Below are 6,378 nucleotides of genomic sequence, written 5' to 3'. Positions count from 1 at the left end.
CCCCTCCCAACAGGGATCAGACAGGTAAACATGGTCCCTGGCCATCCCCCCAGCCCCTCCCCTCCTTTCTACCCCCTGCCCCTCAAGGATAAACCTTTGAGAAATTCCGGGACAAAAGGATGGGGCCTCCCTTGCTTTTACCCCATCCCACTGCCCCCGCCCCCACCCCCACCCCATCCTCAGGTCCATTTATCAAACGTATACACGCGATTGCTGCCAATAAATATTTAATGTGTGTGGCATCTGAAGAGAGGTATTATTTTATTTGAAAATCTACACACACTTGCGGGTGCGGGGGCATACGCGCCTACCTACGACGGTCTAGGACGCCTCAGGGCCAGAGACCGATTGGGCGAAAAAAACACAGTAAAGGCCGTAAGCTCTTGTGAAATGATCTAAGCTAAATCCAAGGAGTTAACCCGCGGCCCTGCCAGCATGACCAGGCATCGGCCGGCCCAATTTCTGGAGGCAGGATGGTGTGTAAATGCGGCATTATGAGGCCTCAAAATGAATCTGCACGTCTCCCTGGCGCGCACCCGGCCGCTTCGCTCCCCCTCCTGGCCTCGCTCTGAGCAGGGGGTGGGGGGTTGCTGCTGGTGAGGAGGCCGGCCTGCCAGGGAGGGGAGGGGCTGGGGGGCACCTTGTCAGTCTTCCCAGCACCACCCCCCCCAGTTGGGGCTCATGGCCGACTTGGAAGGGCCTGGAGGCTGGGCAGGTGGGGATGAGCAGGAAGGTGAGGTGGAAGAGCGCCTAGTGGAGCCCAGTCCACAAACCCTGCTTTATTCTGCCACCTAAAGGCCGACACGCCCCACGACAGATACACCGCCTCTTTCTCCAGCGAAGCCCCAGCGCCTCCTCCAGGGCTGGCCTTGGACACGGAAGGCAGGGGATACACACACTTCCTGGTAGACCCCTTCGGGTAAATGTAAGCGGCCCTCTGGCCCCAAGTTCTTCAGAAAGCCACTGGGGCTGCAGGGGCAGGAGCATCGGATGGATCCAAACCTGGTCTGAGAAGGCTCTCAGGCACAGGGGGCCTTGGCAAGCACCTGCACGTGTCCAGGCCATGCTGGGCACTGGACAGACACAACCTATGGTGTGTTGGTTTCTCCGCTCGCCCTCCACTCCTGCCTCAGCTTCCAGGCTCTTTTAGGCTTTGACTTAAGGCAGCAGCCTTGGCTGATCTGCTTGGGGTTCAAGGGCCCACTGCGCTTCAGGGTGCTGCCATACGGACACCCAAGTAAGTCTCTGCCTCCCCCTGGGGCTGGAACCCAGCTCTGCGAGAGTGGAAACCACATCTATCTTGCTCACCACTGGATCTGTGGCAAGGCGCCCCGGGCCTGGCTCAGAGTGGATGTGTGAAGGTAGTTTTGGAATGAAGAAACAGTACCCCTAGTGGAAGGGGGACACGACCACTGGGACATCACAGCCACACTTGGAGGGTGGAGGAACCAGGCCACTGGGTATACACACCAACAGCACAAACATTCGTTATCATTGGTCTCACCATGCCCATTTTACAGATGAGGAAACTGAGGTTCAGGGAGGCAAGTGCTTCTTGCAAGTAGGCAGCAGGGCTGGAGAGAGAGCCAGAGAGTGTCTGACGTGAACCCGGAGCTCTCTCCACTGCCCAGTGTTTCACCCCCTTCAGTTATCTGGAGGGGACCACTTTCAGGAGCGGGGACTTTCTTTCTGTCCCTGGGGCATGGCCCCATCTGGCGTGAAGCAGGAAGGCCGAGTGTAGGGGGCAGCAAGGATTGCCCCGTGTAGGCTCTGAGGGGTCCAAGTGACCTGCCTGAGATGGCAGTAAGGACGGCTGACTGAGTTCCAGTTCCTTCCACCTCCATACTAAGTGCAAACCCCCTGCCTCTGCCCACAGGGGCTCCAACCTCCTGAGCCTGGTTCCTTTCAGGGGAGCTCACGCGCGCGCACGTGTGTGTGTGTGTGTGTGTGTGTGTGTGTGTGTGCGCGCGCGCGTGAGACAGACAGAGGGAGAGACTGGTGAGGTTAATTCCTCCCTCTCCGCAGAGCATTGCAAGCTGTGGACGCCCTATGCATGGTAAGCAGCTGAGGGTCCGGAGAAAGGCGAGGAAAATAATTAAAAGGTGGAGAATAAAGCTGATGGGGAGAAGCTGAAGGAGCCATGCTCACGTGGCCTGGAGAAGTGGGATATGAGAGCTCGGCGGGGAAAGCCTGGATGGAAGGGCAGCCTCAGTCCATAAGGGATGAGGGCAGGGACCAGGGAGCTGGGGTCCTGTCCCAGGGAGACGGTGGGCCAAGGGGGAGGTCACAGCCCATCTGGGCTGTGCAGATGTCCAGACAGACATCTGCAAGGCCAAGGAAATGCTGTGTCCCAGGACCCGAGGAGCTTAAAAAACAAAACCAAAACTATTCTTTGGGGGCTGGGGGCTTCCAAGGTGGTTCAGATGGTAAAGAATGTGCCTGCAATTCGGGAGACATGGGTTTGATCCCTGGGCCATCAAGATCCCCTGGAGGAGGAAATGGCCCTCCACTCTAGTACTCTTGCCCGGAGAATCCCATGGACAGAGGAGCCTGGTGGTCTACAGTCTATGGGGTCGTAAAAGACTCAGACCTGACTGAGAGACTGAACAACAGCACCCTTTGGGGGACTGGGAAGGGGTGATGGTGGGCCCGCCTGTTCCTTCCTTCTGAGAATGTGATGAGAGAGAGGGCAGGCTTCTGAAACGGCTGAAAGATTAGGGTTAGATCTTAGAACCGCTACCTGTGAAGCCCCAGAATGAACGGCTGGAGCGTCAAGACACTGTCATTGTGGCTGTCACCCCAGCGATCGACGACAGAGTCGTCGTGCCTGTGACATGCTAGGGCTTTTAAACATACCGTTTCTAGGTACAACAACTGTGGGTTAAGAGTCGCTGCCTCCTGTTTTTACAGATGAGAAAACTTAAAGCGCCAAAGAGGCCAAGTGGCCCCCCTAAGCCCCACAGTCCGGGACGTGAAACCCAAGCCAGCTTTTACTCCTGGTGGAGAAAGGATGCTGGGGACGTGGATGGCTTTGGTTGAAACTACTGTGTGGGAGAAAATAAAGCTGACACTAATGATCTCAGAGAGATATTGAAAGAGAATTAAAATAGAAAAAGAAAAAAGGTTGGTGTGGTGGGCCGGGGTGGGGGGGGTGGGGGCAGTGGAGAAAATCAATGAAGTACCTTTAGCTCCTTGGAGATAAGCGATATATAAATACCAAACATTATTAAGGTTCTTATCTGGCAGCAAAGCCCATGGAGCCATGTTTAAGAGCGGCTTTTGCAGGAAGTTGTGTGTGTCTCCTGGGAGCAGAGGCTTGGGTGAGGCTGGGCAGGGCCACCAGGGAACCAGAGAGGGAGAAGATGACAGGGCACCCAGGAACCCCACCCTCCCACCCAAGCCCAGACTCTACCGCTTGGGAAGGAGACACGGATGCTCCCCACTGTGTAGATAATAGAAACCACAAAATAGCAATTACTGTATCAGAAGCTGTGAATAAAGAGGACATACCGGGCTTTTAAACATGGCCCGCCTTCCCTCCCCCACCACGCTCACACTTCAGTAACAAACTCACACCTCACTTTTCCAATTATTTCATTCACCTCGGGTTCACCCATCACTCCCCCACGCCGCAGCCCCACCCCCATCTCCGCCACGCCAGGGAGCGCGTGACTGGTAGGGGATTCGTGGGCTTTCGACAACGAGTTTGTCGTCATGTTTCTCATCTCTTTCGAGGTGCGGTGGGGGTAGGGATGGGGGTAGGGGGTAGGGGAGTGGGGAGGGGACGCTGAGGTGTAGAGCGAGGCAAGCCAATTATGCCTGGGCCTCATAAACAAGTCCAGGCATGCAAATTTGTTTGCACACAAGGTCTGAATGTAGACACAACGTGTGCATGTGCACGCGTGTGCGTGTGTGTAGGGATCCCCTCCCTTGAGACTCTGTGACCAGACCTGCTGCAGTCCTGGATGGCAACTTTGCTCGGGGGGTGGGGTGGGGGGGTATTTTTAGCTCTGCTACTGAAAAGGATGAAGCAGCCTCTCTCTCCTCCACTGAAGTGATGGGATAGGTTGGGGAGGGGAAGGAAGTGACGGGGAGACAGAGAGAGAGAGAGCCCTCCAGAGATGCCGACCCTGATGATTCTGTAGCTACTCTGATGCCTGGGTTTGGAGGCTTCATGCACAGGCCAACCTTCCAGCCTGCACGCTGACACCAAGTGGAGGTCAGGCACACCCTAGGGAGCCTCGGCCCTTCTGCTCCCAGGACACAAGTCCTTATTGCTCTCCTATTTGGATCCACTGGAGGAACCAGGGTCTCAGTAGAAGTGCTGAGTCACGTGGGGGAAGTCTGACATCTCTCCACCGGTGCTCAAGGCATTACTGAGGTGGGGTGGGGGGGTGGGCGCAGGGAAATCAGCTGCCACCCAAGGGATCCAGAATTGGAACAACACTGTGGTCTGAACAAGAATGAGATGAAGGGCTGATTTTGTGATAAGAATAAACTGCAGGCTTCTTTCTGTTTCTTCTAGAGCCAAGAAAAAAGGGCTAAAGCTCTTGGCATTAGAAGCCTTTCCAGTATACCACTGGCACCAGCAATGTTCTAACACACATGACGTATCCATCCATCCCTACGGTCTTTCTCAGGGCCACGTGCCCTACAGCATGTTAAACACGGGCTGCACATGATCTCACAACAGCCTCATGATCTGTGTACTGCTGTGCCCACTTTATAGATGCAAAAAACTGAGGCTCAAATTATGTGATTTCTCCAAGGTCAGCCCCTGAGTCATTACCTACAATAGGGGGTGAAGTGACCTGTTCAAGGTCCCACAGGTGATCATGAGCCAGGCTGAACTCCAAGTGGGCAGTCTGCCCCTGAGCCTCTGCTCACTGGACATTTGCGTGGTCTGTCTATCAATAATTGGCCAAAGGGCTCTTTGTACAAGGTGCCAGGTGAGAGGTGAGGGTGGGCCAGACATCAACTTTGTTCTTAGGGATTCTGGGCTGGCAGGGAAGAGCTACAGGCAGGTGGTGAGCTCCCCCACCACTGCCCAAGGACTCTGGGATCAATCCCCTCCCCATCTCAACTGCTTAGTGTCCACAGCTGGGGGCTTCTGATCTCTGCTCACTGCTCTCCCTCTCTTCCTGCATGCTGATGAAGAGTCCATCTGTAAATTCACGGACCCACAGAGTAGTTCCCACCAGGTAAATGAATGTGGCAGGTCAGCAGCTGCTTCGCCCGGCATCCCGTCTCAAGGCTCCTCTCCTTACTGAGTCGCCATGATGCTAAGGGCCCCAGCGGAAGCACAATGGAGGGACAGACGGGCTGAATGGACACCTGAGGACAAATCCATCCCTCCATCTAGGACACATGGGTTTCTGCAACCGAGGGAAGCCAGGCAACACGACCCATCACCCAAACCTCCGGCTTCTGGAATGTGTACAGAGCAAAGCCTTTAGCCGAGGCTTCCTCGTCCAATCCTCCAGCCTCATAAACTGGGAAACGGAGACTAATCTGACCACTCTGGCTTTCCTCCTGCTCCCGAAGCCACCAAGCTTGGCCTAGCCTCAGAACCTATGACCCTGCTCTTCCCATAACCCACAACTCTCAGTGCTGAGCTGTTCCCATGATCGACCCTCTTATCATCCAGTCTCAGCTTGAATGCCACCTTCTCAATGAGGCCTTCTGTGCTCCAGGCAGAACCCAGACTCTAACGCTGTTCCTCTGCTGCACCAGCCACTCTCTGTTGCCTCTGAGCACTGTCTGGAATGGCTTGTTTATCTGTCTTTCCCTTGCCGTTCACAAAGACCCACAAGAGACGGAAAGAACACTCTAAGACAGCAGGGTCGAGTCTCTGTTGCGTCTGCGGAACCTTGGCCTGCGCTTAGCCCACAGAAAACGCCCTGTAAACATTCACAAAAACACGCACTTGACATTGACCGAGTCCTTGGTGAGCACCAGGTCCCCCTCCTTCTCTCTGATCATCTCACACAAGGCATAAGCTATTGCAACAGACACCGGCATGTCTGGGGCCAGGCCAGGACACGCAGTCCTTCTGTCCTCAGGACGCTCTCTCATGTTGCACAACCACACGGCATCACAGGGAGTGTTTGGCCTCTGGAGGTCCACGCTCCTTCCAAAGTAGCCACAGGGATTCCTTCAACTGCAGGAGTGAGTAACAGCAGCAAAACGGGGGTGGGGGTGGGGGGACAGGATTACTCACCAAGGGACCAGAGCCCAGACAATGGGGTTCAGAATTCTGCCCTGCTAGGTTGGAGAGCAACGACATCATTCCCTCCAGACAACCCTGGCCAAGCTGCAGCCAGGCGCTAGGGGTCTCGGTGTGAGGCTCCACCTGCAGTGACTGCTCCCCCAGAAGGT

At 55.4% G+C, this 6,378-nt stretch overlaps 1 protein-coding gene across 1 annotated transcript in view; it reads right to left on the bottom strand.

The window, feature by feature from the left end:
* Positions 1-6,378, bottom strand: part of RBM19 (RNA binding motif protein 19) — a 122,201-nt gene that overhangs the window by 37,041 nt on the left and 78,782 nt on the right. The window lies entirely within an intron of this gene.

Source organism: Bison bison, unplaced genomic scaffold (genome assembly GCF_000754665.1).
Source record: "Bison bison bison isolate TAMUID 2011002044 unplaced genomic scaffold, Bison_UMD1.0 scf7180017864495, whole genome shotgun sequence".
Taxonomy (NCBI): Eukaryota; Metazoa; Chordata; class Mammalia; order Artiodactyla; family Bovidae; genus Bison; species Bison bison.
Note: the sequence above shows the minus strand (reverse complement) of the source record. Positions and strands in the feature narration are given on the sequence as shown.